Source organism: Euprymna scolopes, chromosome 16, assembly GCF_053919585.1.
Source record: "Euprymna scolopes isolate OS-2025 chromosome 16, ASM5391958v1, whole genome shotgun sequence".
Lineage (NCBI taxonomy): Eukaryota > Metazoa > Mollusca > Cephalopoda > Sepiida > Sepiolidae > Euprymna > Euprymna scolopes.
Genome location: NC_136497.1, coordinates 121,665,471 through 121,681,517, shown reverse-complemented (window position 1 = coordinate 121,681,517; position 16,047 = coordinate 121,665,471). Strand labels below are relative to the sequence as shown.

The window sequence follows — 16,047 nt, the reverse complement described above, 5'->3', positions numbered from 1 at the left end:
TACTCAACGAATTTTTGATCCCCCGACTTGAAATGTGGTATATAGGCTATTCAGATACGTGGAAAACTTTTTAACCGGTTTTATCTGCAAAAAAGAGAAGAAAAAAGAAAGGGCGGCTAAAGGGGTTCAAATTTTTATCTGTTTATCAACTGTTTCACGAATTCGCATGCGCGAATCGTTCACATGACAGATTACTTATATTAAGAATAAGTAGGTTTGAAAACAGTTTTAAAAGATCGTATCAAGCTGGTCTAATGATTATCGTACTTGACTCATTGTCTTTAGGTGTTGGTTTCGATCTCAGCTCGAGTATTTTTTTATGCTTACAAGAAGTGAATTGTTTAGAAAGAAACATAATAATCGCACGCACTTCTGTCAGCTTCCTTCCGTTTTTTTTGTTTTGTTTTTTGTTACTTCATTTATTTTTAAGAAATGTACCGTTACTTTTAATACCTACGATATTTCTGTTTATACTAAATGGGAATTCTGCAATAAAATTTAATTAACTTCAAACCTTTTTAAAAAGGTTCATTCTATCCACTTTCCATCATAATTTGACTCGGATCAGGATTTTTATCCTCGGCCTCCAAATTTAACAAATCTATTTTTCTAAAAAAGTAAGAATGGTCCTGTAATGACCAGGTTTCTGTTGATTGCAGTGTAATGCTCGTCCTGTGTAGTTCAAGGAGGTCCATTTTCCAGGCTTTGTTTCCCTCTTTGAGAAGTGGTTAGTTTACTGATAATCGCCTGAGGAGCCCCTACTGGAATTTTACGACAGGGCTACCCAGGCATTTTTTACATGTCAGTTTGACCCTCCTCGAGGTCGCTGACTTCTCAATCAATCCCTATTTCAATTCTTACAGTGGGAAAGAACTAAATACTGCCATACTAATTAGACCATCCCTCATCGTTTTTGAAAGAATTTTTTTCCATGGCATCGCGATCTCGCCCAGCAACCATTATTTACTACCATTGCAGATGCGTTTAAACAAAAAATACTCTCCCAAGTAAGTTCGAATTCCGTAAAGAAGACACCCACATCATAGACATAAGTAAATAACGACATGATATCATCCCATAAGTTGTACAGACGCCTCGCCTCTAATGACTTGCAGTCGCCCCCCCTTTTCCGCCCTTTTTTTTCCTTAGTATCTTTATCTATTTTCTCGCCGTGCTAAGCTATCTAATAAACCCTTCCATCATCTGAAGTTTTCAAGTGTTCAACGGTAGACTTTTATTACGGAATGCTCTCCACGGCTTACATTACAGACACCCTGCGCGTACTCTATTAAGTCGCGGCGTCCCTTTCATCTTTTAAACCACTCATCTTATTTTACGTAGATTTAACTGTGCTTAGAAACGCCATCTTCTGCTGTGCAATGGCATTTTGTCTATGCGACTCTCAACAAGTTTGTTGCTTACGAGCTGAACGAAGCATTTGCGAGGAATACTAGGTTATAACCTTGCATAAGGGTGGCCCGTAAATGATTGATACACTTTTAACATTTTTAAACATTCGTCTCTGAAATTAAAAAGATCACACAGACAGACAAACAAACAAACAGACACATACACACGTACAAACACACACACACACACATAGTTTGTTTATAATAAATAAACAAACGTATATATATATATATATATATATATTTATTTATTTATATATATATATATATTAGTATTTTTTTTTTTGAAAAAGAAATCCAGCAGATGCTCAATTATAAGGAAAATCCTAAAATAAGAGCGTATTTATATTTTGTTTACAGAAATTTTTTACATAAGACACGTCATTGGTACCGTCGGTTTCAAACCCGATAATTAGGACCGTTTTAGATACCCATATCAAGCTCTCTTCAGCTAATACTCATCCTGATTATCGGGTTTTAAACCGACGGTATCAATGACTTGTCCCATTTAAAAACTTTCTGTAAACAATATTATATATATATATATATATATATATATATATATATATATATATATATATATATACCAGTGGTGAAAAAACCGGACTAGAGTGCTCAATGTGTAGTCAGAGCAGTATATAGGAAATTTATTACTGTGAGTCCAGAATTAGTTTACAAATTGTTTCAGCTAGAGGAAAATCCTCAAAGAGAGGAAAAAATCCAACTAGCATCGTCAGAATTCATAGATGTCCATCTATGAATTCTGACGATGCTAGTTGGATTTTTTCCTCTCTTTGAGGATTTTCCTCTAGCTGAAACAATTTGTAAACTAATTCTGGACTCACAGTAATAAATTTCCTATATATATATATATATATATATATATATATATATATATATATATATATATATATATATATATATATATACGTAGAGTAGAACCCCGGTATACAGTGGCCCTAGGATACGGCTCTTTCAGGTTAGGATGTGTAAAACGATGTTTTTCGGCCCCTGGTTGCGGTATTTGCCCCGCCTTACGGTGTTATTTATAATGGTTTTTTATTATATATACTTGTATACTATATACTGCGCTGTATTTTGTTACTAATTTTTAATGCCGTATCCCGAGGTCCTACTACATTTTATATATATATATATATATATATATATATATATATATATATATATAAATAATGGTTATATAGATTAATTTTCTAGACGTAAATCCAATGAAACTCGTGCGATTATTGAAGAGTGCTCAATGCAGGCCAGAGCTGGTATATAGTCTGTTTATTATACAAATATTATTGGTTACATATGTGCATACATGTTTCTGTGGAATCCTAATTCGAAGACATCCACCTCATCAGACGAAGAAAGAAAACGTTTCCTTTCTTCGTGTGATGAAGTGGGTGTCTTTGAATTGAGACCCCACTGAAACATGTATGCAAAAATGTAACCAATAATGTCAAATAAGAAGATAAAAGGTAGTAAGATACGCCGAACATTAAATTAACGTCTCTATATACTAATTTATGTTCGTAGTATGATATCACTAGGGCTGAGACAACAGAATTTACTTATCATGGTTTTGACTCTCGAGTATATATCCGACACAGTTAATCAACCGAAAACCACATCACTCTATATAAAAGCATATAAGATATCAACGGATACACACTCGAGAGTCAAAACAATGAAAAGAATATTCTGTTGTCCTAGCTCTAGCTATCACCTATCCTCATTGTTAATAAATAGGATCTCCTGATCGAATAATTTATAATTTGGAAAGGGTGACACAGGTATGAACGTACGTTATAGGTACTGCTGTATTACTATAATGATAATAATAGTAGTAGTAGTAATAATGATAATAGTAATAATAATGATAGTAATAATAATGATAGTAATAATAATGATAGTAATAATAATGATAGTAATAATAATGATAATAATAATAATGATAATAATAATAGTAATAATAATAATAGTAATAATAATAATAGTAATAATAATAATAGTAATAATAATAATAATAATATGCTCAAGTATTTCACTGGTTTCCGTGAAATTGTATTCATTATAATCGACTTCACACACACAGCCACACATATCTGTATATTTGTTTTACATTTATTTTATTTACATTGATATGTCGCCACACGTTTATGACGATGAAAAATATTAACCTGGAAATTATATATATAATTATTTACACAGCCAAACAACGGCTCAAAAGAGCCATGACGCCAACAAAACGGAAGTCCAAGACTCGCGTTTCGTCCCCATCAGTTAGACACATCCGAACCCGGGATTCGAATCCTGAGCCTCTTGCATGCGAGGCAAGCACACTGCCAACTGATCAAACACCCCGCACACAAGAAAGTATATCAACTAACACTCGAGACGAAGTAGGTTTATTGCACAGACGGATTTCGCCGCGATTTGTTGGATCTATGTTAGTTGATAGACTTTTGCTTATTTGTCAGTGTGCTTGTGTCGCATGCAAAAGGCTCGGGTTTCGAATCCCGAGTTCGGATATGTCTAACTGATGAGCCCAAATGAGGGCGAAACTTGAGTCTTGGACTTCCGTTTTGTTGGGTTCATGGCTCATGTGAACTGCAGCATTGTTTGACTGTGTAAATAATTATATAATCTTTTACATTCCGATATATATATATATATATATACACATATATATATACACATATATATACATATATACACGCACACGTATATATATATATACACCCACATATATATATATATACACCCACATATATATACACACACGTATATATATACACACACACATATATATACACACACACATATATATATATACACACATATATATATATAAACACATATATATATACACACACGTATATATATACACACATATATACATATATATATATATATATATATATATATGTACATACTAGCAGGCCATCCGACGTTGCCTGTTCGAAAAACAACCGTAAATATTAATGAATAATATTTTATTCGACTTACCCAAACTGCTTTGTTTTCAATTTTGAATCAATACAATAACCTCAGATTTATACATATATATATATACCCAATAAATATTAACATTTGAAAAACAATGTTTATATTACTACACCATCTAACATTATATATATATATATATATATATATATATATGCGATAGATAGATAAATAGATAGATAGACAGATAGAGAACTAGATAGATAGACAGATAGAGAACTAGATAGATAGACAGATAGAGAACTATTTCGTAGTTTTTTTCACTCTAATTTACTCGCAGAAAAATGGGATACACATTTATTCTAATTTGCCGATTTTAATATTTAGTTTTGTTATAAAGTTTTTCTTTTGATTACATATTTTCAGAGTAATGTAGAGGTATTTTCACCCACCATATACAAAGGGTCTTCCAAAAGTAATTGCATTGTTACGAGATCGAACTTATGCATTCATGACCTAAATTTTCATCTCTCCGTTGTAGATATTGACGATGTAAGACTATAAAAAAGCCCGAAGAACACTAAACGATAAGAGTTAATGAGTGTCAGGTCTAAGGAGTGACAACACTATAATAATTGGCAACGATGGTGGAAGTATGGCAGAACTTCATTATTTAAGAGAACGTCTCAACAAGAATTTGTTTACATTGGACTTGAAAACGATAATCCTGTATGACATTTCCCTTTTGTTTTAATCAGAGAGAGAGAGAGAGAGATAGAGAGAGAGAGAGAGAGAGAGAGAGAGAGAGAGAAACAGACAGACAGACAGATAGTCATACAGAAATAGAGAGAAAGAGAGAGGGAGAGAAAGAGAAACAATTGACCGCGTTTGTAGTTAGACAAGTTTTAATTGTAAATATTTAACAGGGACAATCATAAATTGGAGCTGAACCGAGTACCTGCTATGAAAATTATGAGAGTCGATAAAGACTAGCAACCTGGGAAAGACTGTAGGGATGAGAAAAAGCCCTCACCCACTAGAGTACAGAGTCAGTTTTATACTCTGTCAAAGCAAAACAGGATGTTCTCAGCAGCATCTCTCAATATGAGATAATGGGCCCTACGTAGAACGGGCTAGATATTGTGGCCAGTGCAATACATAGAATTGAGAATCGTGGCTCATTGTTTTAGATTAAGAAATATTAAGTTCAAATGGGTTTCTAGCAAGTGTAGCTTTAAGTTGTTTGTTTACGTAATGTTCCACAAAAATATAGATATGGTTTTAGCACACGTTGACACGGTGTGATGCATTGATTTCACCGTCACAGTCTTTCGTGGAACGCGAGGATTAAAATATTGAAGGGAGTCTGTTTTACAAGGAAGAGATAACGGGTAGGAAAAGCCGGTCTCTGGATCCAGAAAAATTTCTAGAAGCGACAAGACGCTAATTGTTGGTTGGTTGGTTGGTTGTTTTACGGCATATCAACCCTTTTCGGGTTATTTAATGCCGAATCCAAAGATTTTAAAGAATTTTTTTTTAATAGAATATATTTGTTGTTTTCACGTCGGTTTCTATTTAACCCATAGTTGGGACCCTAACAGGTACTTCCACTCCGGGTCAGAGCAATGGTAATTAAAGGGTGACTCCACACTCCCCAAAGCCCACAAGCTGGGGCCTCACCACTGGATATAGTTTAAGGTCATATCCAGGACCCCCATTGAGGGACTTTTACCCTCTGCAAGGGGGTAGTCGTCGTATTCTAATGCCCCACCGACAGGGCCCGCTAATGGAGAATAGGATCATAGCGAGAAAGAGACACCGTTAGTGAATCGGCTATGCGAGGTTCGATCGGAAACATCACTGATGGCTGAATAAAGAACTCATTTGTTCAGACCCCCCCCCAAAAAAAAACTTTGATGTGTGTGTGTGTGTACACCTCCGATTTTAATTGGCGTCGACCCGGTTCAATATTCAACACCAATAAACGATATTAGTACGCTTAGTGGAATTTTCAAACAGCATGCTTATTCTAACCTAATGTGAAAAAATACCGTGGCTGACGTTATTTTTCCACAAAGGAATCGTGAATCATGTTCACATTTACTTGCCTCCCCAAGAGGGCAGAGTTAGACACAAGATCGGTTTTTAATGTGGAGAAATCCAGCTCCCCAAATAGGGGCACTCTGGATAGGAACAATAAAAAAAAAAAACTGCCTTAGTCATGAAGGATTTCTCCTCCACTGAACGAGGACAGAAAATGGGAATGATCTGATACTACACTTTGCTCTTAGCCAAAAGACCAAGGTTAAACATGTATAAACCTGTCTCAGCTAGCTGCCTGACAGAAGAAAGTAGAGAACAGCATAAACCCTGGTCTCAAGGAGCTGATAATATCGATCACCGGTCACAGGGTTAAGCCCTCTACCCCTAATATGAAGCAAATAATTGGAAAGGAATACCCCAGAAGAACAAGAAAATTCCTCGAAACTAAACTATAAAGTAGAAACCTAATAAAAGTTATAATTACATGGGCAGTATCACTAGTAAGATACTCTGTATCGTTTATAGGTGGACCAAAGAAGAACTGGGTTATCTCGACCAGAAGACCAGGAAACTCATGACTATGCACAATGCATTATGCTTAAAGGATGATGCTGACCGACTCTCTGTGGAAAGAAAAGACAAAGAAAGATGACTAGTAATGTTAACATTATTTTTCCACACACGAAACATAATATTGCAGCGTTGTTATAACTACGTAAAAAAATAAATAAATAAAAAATAAATAAATCAGAGAACAGCGTAAATCCTGGTCGCCGATCACAAGGGTTAAGACCCCAACCTCTAATATGAAACAAAATAACTGAAGCGGAAAAACGGAGCTAATGTTTGATTTGTGATCAGGTCTCCACTTCCATAAAAAAGGGCAAGGAAGAAATTACGTTATAGCCAATTACAAACCGGATATTTTGGAGTGTGCGTCGAATATAAAATGAAATATCTCATTAGGGATAAAGAAGTGCCGAGATGTAATAGAGTCATATGGCACAGAAAATATTAACGCATTTTGAAGCCCTCCCCCATGCGCCCCCTAGATACGCAGGTGGGGACAGAATGTTAACGAGCCTTTTGTCGTTATTAACGATTTTGCATTCTACTCTCCTCTCCCGCCATTTTTCAACCCTAATTTCTAGATCCGCCATTTTGTTTTGTACTCGTTTTTCTTTTATTTTTTGCTGTTTAGTTTTGACTTTGTTTTTGTATTTCATAACTGTTTTTATATGCTCACACGCAAACATATAATAGTTGCTATTCTCCCAACAAGAAGAAAGTTAGACACAAGGATGTGGTTTGATATGAAAAAAATCCCAAAAGGTCAACTTTGAATTGAGACAAAAATCGAAATTTCTTAATACTAAAACGATGTCCTTCATTGACTGAGGACAGGAAGACTTGCCACGTTGTTACATATTAACTCTATGTTCGTATTATTTGGAATCTTTGGACTAGTGTTCTCATCTTGAGTGTTATTTTTATGTACCTCCGATGTATCTTGTCCAACCCGGGAATGTTTCTGTCGAACTCGGGAATTTGGACAGAATTTCGAATGGAACCTTTTTATTTTACTTCACGAGGGTAGAATGTTCTCACTTCGTCAGCCATGACGGGATAGAGGTCCTAAGTAATTTGCCAGTGTATTTTTCGGTTGCCCACACTGAGAATTGAACCTTTAACCGTCAGGAGAATATCACTTTTATTATTGATTTTTCTAATGCGCCACGAGTCCTAACGAGCAGTTCTACTTCGAATTTTGGGAGCCTTTTATTTCTAGTTGTAAATATCAGTACTTATTACTAGTTATAACTGTATATTACTGTATATATTAATATAGATGTAATTGTTATCGTAAACTTATCGTATATATTATCTGTTATGCATAATTAACGGTTCCAATATCGTGTTAATTTCGTATATGAAAGTGTCGCAAAGAATCAAAGGAAAGAAAAAAATTCCATTCAGCGTTTTTCTAGTTGAGATAAAAGGCATTTATTCATGGTACTTTTCAAACCACGCTTTGAATCTTATTTAAAAAAAATTCTTAATTAGCAATGTAGTTAACAAACCCTGCCGTCTCGACACATGCTGAAAATTCTCTCACGTTCCGAAAGTAATGCCTCCTCTATTTTTTGTTCCACCCGAATTGATCAGGAAGGATTGCAATTGCTTTTTTATGATAACTGAACTTACGCATTCATGACCTTAAAGTTTTATCTTTCTGTTGCAGATATTGACTGTGTGAGACTCTAAGAAAGCGAACACGTCTGAACATGCGTCAAAAGTAGAGATGCGCCATTGAATTCCTAGCAAAAGTGCATTGAGAATGAAGGTGACCATGTAGAAAAAATACATTCTGGAGCACAAAATGTATCTCGTTTCAATGGTACCTCTCTCGTCTTTGTAGCACTTCGACGTTTTGAGTTAATAGAAGAGGCTATAATGGTAAAATGTGTTTTGTAAAAAATAAAAATAATAAAAATAAAAATAAATAAAGTAAAAAAGCCTCGCTAGTCATGATAGAGTTATAATTATAATTTTTTTTTTTTTTTACCACAGCTAGTATTTAGTCAGTTTTTTATATATAAGGAGAGCCCCTGCTGCAATAGATTTAATCCAACGAGTTACATTTATCTGTCTGTCAATTATCAATGCCTTTTCTTGGCCTTTTGACCAAGATCAAAGTGTCAGATACTGCAAGCTATGACTAGCTATGACTAGCTATGACTAGCAAAGACCAGATGTGGGGGCAACCCCACATGCCTGACCTTTAACCAGCTCCCATTTCCCACCTCTCGGGAGCTGGTCCCCTTTTTCCCTTCCCCCTCCCTTCACTCCTCACATTAAAAATTGGCCTTGTGCCTAATTTGCTCGGTGGGGGAGCAAATAAATACCATCTGTTCTTCAGATGCTGCACTTCTATTTCTTGTTCTCTTTCGGTGGAGGAGAAATCCTTCAGGACTGAGACAATTTTTATTTTTGTACCTTTTCTCCACGTTAAAAAACGACCCTGGTGTCTAACTCTGTCCCGTGAGGAGGCATAGTAAATAGGTACATTTATCTGTCTGTCTATTACGCGTAAGTTTGCATTTTCTTTGGTCTGTTGTGCTTTAATTTGTACTGTTACGCTACGTTTAAAATAGCATTTTTTGTTCGTCTATTTCGCTTCTATTTGAAAACTTATTTATCTTATTACGCTTACGTTTACAATAGTATTTCGTTCATTTATTTCATTTTCTTTAGATTCTTACGCATTCGTTAAAATAACATTTCTATTCGTCTGCTACATTTGAATTTGAAATTGTAATTTAAAATAGCAATTTCGTTAGTTCGTTACGCTTCCGTTTAAAATGGCATTTTGTTATCCTTCCGTTTGAAATATGATTTTCGTCAGCCTGTAACGCTTCCGTTTGAAATAAAATTATCTTCGTAACGCTTCCCTTTGAAACAGCATTGTCTTCGTAACGCCTCTCTTTGAAATAGAAGAGTCTTCGTAACGCCTCGCTTTGAAATGGCAATTTCATTTTAACGCCTCCCTTTTGAATAGCACATTCTTTGTAACGCCTTCCTTTGAAATAGCAGCATCTTATAATGACTCGATTTGAAATAGAACTGCCTTTATAACGCCTCCATTGGGAGTACCACTGTATTGTAACGCATTTTTTAAACTATCACCGCATTTGTAACGCCTCCCTTTTAAGTAGCTCTGTTTTCATAACACCTCACTTTGAAATTGCACTATTTTCGTTACACCTACATTCGATGTATACTGTCTTCGTAACACATCCTTTGAAATTGTAAGGTCTTCGTAACGCCTTCCTTTAAAATGGCACTGTCTCCGTAACGGCCAGCTTTTGAAATAGCATTGTCTTTGTAACGCCTCATTGTGCAATAATAATGTCTTCGTAATGCCTTTCTGTTATATGGAATTGTCTTCGTAACGCCTCCATTTGAAATGGCAATGTCTTCGTAACGCCTCCCTTTGAAGTAGCACTGTCTTTGTAACACCCCATTTGAATTGGCGTTGTCTTTGTCACGCCCACTTTGAAATGGCATTGTCTTCGTTATGCCTCTCTTTGAAATGGCACTATTACTGTAACGCCTTCCATTAAAGTAGCACTGTCTTTATAACGCTTTCCTTCCAAATGGCACTGTTTTCGTTACGCGTCTCTTTTATATAGCACTGTTTTCGTAACGCGTCTCTTTGATATAGCACTGTTTTATAAGGCTTCCCTTTGAATTAGCACTGTCTTCGTAACAACTCAATTTAAAATGGCAAAATTTCGTAAGGATTCATTTGAAGTGGCAGTTTAAATGCGTCTATACATTTCTTAAATATGCTCTGTCTGTAACACTTCTACTTCATAACATTGTCTTCGTAACGTTTCCGTTCAACTTCCGTTTTAGTAACATCTACCATTTAGAATAGTATTTTCTTTTTAACTCCTTTTGAAAATAGCATTGTCTCCGTAACGCCTCTTTTTGAAATAGCAGTTGCGATGCGCCTATGCATTTCTTGAATAGGCTCCGTCTATCAACATGAATTTTAAATATTATTTTCATCATGAAACACGTAAATTGAGTCGCCGCATCTCAAGAATAACATTCTTTCGTATTTTTTTTTATTCTAAACTTCGTTTATTTTTCTTTCTCCATTTTTCATTTTTATTCGGCTGTCAGCAACCCATTTCTCTTCATTATTCTCAGATTTCCATTTTTTGCATTTTAATTCCTCTAATATGAGTTTAGCTTTTATAAATATTACACATCCACAGACCGTTTCTCTTTATCATCAGTTCCGCCCTTCTTTCTTCCTGTTCCTTTTTTATCCGCTTTCTTCACTAAATTGCCTTCTCTATCTTTTTTACGTTGTCACTCTCCCACTCTCTTACTTTCAGCATCTGCTTATATTGCTCCACCCTCTTTTTCTCTATCTCACCTCCTTCTCACACACACACACACACACACACACACACACACACACATATATATATATAAGTGAAATTGTGTGTGTGTGTGTGTGTGTGTGTGTGTACATTTCCTTCACAAACTACTCTGTCAATTTCCAGTCTACAAACTAGAGATTTTCGGCCACAAATTTAGCTGCCAAGAGATCAAAGTCGAAAGAGTTGACCTTTGCAGACTTTACCAAACTCCTCCGCCAATTTTGGGTCTAAACACTTGAAATTTCAGATTTAAGTTACCTAGACATAAGTCAAACTTTTTATTTTACATACATATGCACATAAAGTTATGAACAGTACACAGGGCCCGAGTAAAGCTGGACTGAACTGCTAGTAATATATATATATATATATATATATATATATATATATATATATATATATATATATATATATATATATATATATATATATATATATAGCAAATTTATTACTGTGAGTCCAGAATGAGTTTACATATTGTTTCAGCTAGAGGAAGATCATCAAAAAGAAGAGGAAATATCCAACTAGCATCGTCAGAATTCATAGATGAACTAAGTTATAATATCAAATAAGAATGGAAAAATCTTGTTTGATATTATAACTTAGTCCTTCTATGAATTCTGACGATGCTAGTTGGATATTTCCTCTTCTTTTTGAGGATCTTCCTTTAACTGAAACAATATGTAAACTCATCCTGGACTCACAGTAATAAATTTCCTATATACTGCTCTGGCTACACGTTGAGCATTCTAGTCCGGTTTTTTCACCACTGGTATATATGAGCAAACAGTTAATAAAATATATTAAAAAACACTTTGAAATGAGTTAAAAACATATTTAATCTGAAAAAGAAACAATAGATAAATAGATAGTCCTTAATCCGAGGAGTTTCGAAGAAATACTCTCCTTCTCATCAGAGGGTAGGAATTAGCAAAATGCGGGATCGGATTTTCCATGCAGAAGTATTTGATGAAACAACAAGTAAGTCAAAGATCTTACGTGAAAACAAAATAAGTTAAGCAGAGGGAATATGGTAAAGAAAAAGGTGATTACACATGAATGGATAGTCTGGTGGAAGATAAAAAAATCCAGTGACGGTAAAATCCAAATGTAAAACTTCAAGAAAGTTAAAAGAATTTCCATTTGTACAAGTAAAATCCAAGGAAATCCCATGATTGGAAAAAGATGGTCCATAATAATCCAAATCCAAATATCTGGCTGAGATAATTTTATAAATATTAATTCTTTAAAATTTGGGGGTCTGCGTTCGCGCATGGCCTCTATAGAATGGAAAGGTTTTGATACCCCCAAATTCGAAGCTCTCTCTTTACAACACTTCCTTTTCATAACCTATCAGACTTTCATAAATAAGAGTGCATTTTCTGTAGGCTCTTTTTGAACCCAGTCAACGACGGGTATTTTTGCCAGTATATAGTAATTTATAAAATATATATGGCAATTAAGCTACACTGAATATTCCGCGTTTAATCCACTCTGGCATTCTTCAGGCTTATGCGCGAATTTTGTGGTTGTCTGTCGTTTTTATATACGCACCTTCTATTGAGATTTTAGTTAGCCAATCAGCTTTCTAGTATCCACCGCGCCCCTTCCTATCATCCAATGGACATGCACTTATAGGACAAAGGCCCATTTGACCTCTGTTTGACCTGATTCTTTGTGTGTGTTCTATTTAGTCTGGGTATATAGTGTCTTGACCCGTTTTAAATCTAGGTTAGTTTTTTATTTTAGTTTTACATATATATATGTGTATATATACAGGGTGGCCTAAAAGTCCCAGGACACTATACATGTATTTTTAATAAAACACATTATTTTTTAATTAAACACACAGAAAACATAACATTTTCGGCCAGTGTCCTGGGACTTTTCGGCCACCCTGTATATATATATATATATATATATATATATATATATATATATATATACACACACAGACATACATATATATGTATGATAGTTTATGTATATGCATATTTATTTATTTGTTTATTTTCTATTGTTTTTGTTAGTTTTAAAGTTATTTTGTATCTCTATCCTGTAGTAAATTTTTACTGTGAACACAGTTGTTCGCTATTTCTCTCCTACAGTTTAATAGATGTTGGGGTTCTTAAAAGTACAGGATAGCAAATTTTTCATGAAGGCATAATCTACATGAGTTGGCTAGGTCTCTACAGGTGTTTGCTTGTCTTACCATTTTCATTCAACTACCGGCGAACGGCCGCTTTCCTTGAATTCCCAGTATTTATTTGCTAGCGTTGTTTTCATACGGTTTTTTTTATTGTTGAATGTACTTTTGTGGCTATAATATCGAGTTTTGAAATCTAAGGAAGTCATACCTACGTAATATTTCTTGTTATTTGGGTTTTCCTTCGCAAATATTGTGGCCTAGAAAGCTATGCTTTTGGTTAGACATTTATTTTTAAGTGGGCAAAATGTGCGGTTTCTACAGTTGCAGTTATCTTGTTCGTTATTAGTATTTTTACTTTTATTTCTAGTATGATTGTTGTTGTGCGGAGTTGGTTTATTATTATTATTATTATTATTATTATTTCTGCTTGTTATATATGTCTCTTTTGTGTTAGTTTTATTTTTGTGATGGTTTCTACTTTTTTATTGTTTATTTTGTTATTGTTTTCATTGTTTTTATTTAATATTTTGTTATTATGTGCTTTAATTATCATCTCTAAATTTTCGCAGCAGCTGTAGGATAACTTTAGGGTATTTTTACTGAAAAGTTTGTGTAAGGGGTTGGTTGCGGGAAAGTGCTTTTCGATAAGATCTAGAAATTTCTTGCCAAGTTTTGTTTTTAACATTTGATTGTATGGGACTGTATACCAGATTATATTCCTTTTTTTTCTATTTTTAATTTTATTATAGTTATTGGTGTTTTGTTGCTTATATTTGATGTAAATATTTTTGTATCCACTATTTTGTAGGGCTGTTTCGTAAATATTGGTTGACCTGTTAAATGCGTTTTCATCGCTTGAGTTATTGCTGAGCCTACTTACGATCGAGTTAGAGTTTTATAATTGATGGTGGGTGATTGGACTTAGGGTTTACGTATATTGGAGTAGCGTTATCTTTTAAGTAGGGTTCATATGTGTTTTTTTTCTAAATTTTTCGTGACGACCAGGAAGTTTGTTATTCTTATATTAGCTAATACGTCTACTTTTAGGCCTAATTTTTTCATTTCCTTGTGCATGATTTTCTTAAAGTTATCTCCCTTGACTTTGGAGTCTTTTATTATAGCTAATTCGTCATCTCTATATACGCCGATATCCGTAGTATCAATTATGCTTGTGAGGGTATATAGAATGAATAATCACACAAGATCTGATGCTTCTGAAGAGTCCCTGGCACCATCGTCCAATATATGTAAACCCTAAGTCCAATCAGAGAGAAAGAGAGATAGATAGAAAGACATAGAGAGAGAATGATAGAAAGAGATAGAGAGAGATATGTGAAGGAGAAAGAACATTAAATGAAAGACAAAGAAATAAATATGAAAAGTTATATAAGCTTGTAAGGATATATGAGAAGGAGGTGAGAAAAAGAGGGGGTAGAAATATAAACAAACGATAAACGTAAGAGGGTGATAGAGTGAGAACATAAAAGAAGATAAAGAAAGAAATTCAGTGATCAACCCCCCCAAAAAAAAACAACTCCCCCAAAACTGGTAATTTGTGCGAATAGTCTTATTTCGAGATGCCTTTAATGTACACGATGTACTTTCATATAATAATTAGTAGTTTTTGCAGAATCATACCACAGACTCAAAAATTGTATAATTGGAATGTGACTGACTAATTGGTTAACGACACAGATAATCTTAGTTTATCAAGTTCGAATCCAGTTCGTTCTACAGAAACAGTTTAATTTAGGAGTGTCAGCAACTCTCGTTTGGTCCCTGCTGTCAGTATTGGATATATTTCTACAGAGTAGAACGATAAAATTGTCGCCCTAGAAAAGACGACATGATTCTATTTCCATCTGATGCAAACCATCTACTAGTTGGCCAGTTGTGTACAAATCCTAAGAACGATAGCAGCCTACTATCATGTCTGAAAGTGACACAAAGTTCAACGAGCGAGATCATAATGGCGCCCCTGTACAACTTAAACTCTCTACCGATCCAAGTTATGTCAACAGGACCATTGCCAGCAACCTCAAAATACATCGCTGGATTGCCACGTATAACATAAACGCTTGGCTTCAAAATGAGTACTACGACTTTTTTTTTAAAAAGAAATACATACACAAAGTTAAAAAATTCAGCACACCAATATTTAAATACACACACACACACTCGTAAATCTATACAGCACAATCACGTTGATACACAGGTTCTCACCAGATCACCGAAGTTAAGCAACGTTGAACCTGGCCAGTACCAGATGGGTGACCATTTGGGAAGGCTTGGCGCTGTATGTACCTTCTGGGAAAGTTGGGCGTAAGGCCAGCACCCTCACCTTGTAAAAAGAACTCCTCGCTACAAAAACATCTACAAAAGTTGTAGATCGCCTATGACCCTCCAGGGCTCAAGGGCTATTGATGTATGGACTCGTAAATATACTGTCGTGTTGTCTTGTTTGTTATTTGTCCTTCAAGGCAATCACATTATATGTAAATTATTTAAAGGAATAAGAGCACAAAAAATGGAA

The 16,047-nt window shown here is 34.8% G+C and overlaps 1 pseudogene; it reads left to right on the top strand.

Moving 5' to 3' along the window:
• The first annotated feature begins 15,700 nt into the window (after window positions 1-15,700).
• LOC145296354 (5S ribosomal RNA) lies at window positions 15,701-15,817 on the top strand (annotated as a pseudogene).
• The last annotated feature ends 230 nt before the right edge of the window (window positions 15,818-16,047 follow it).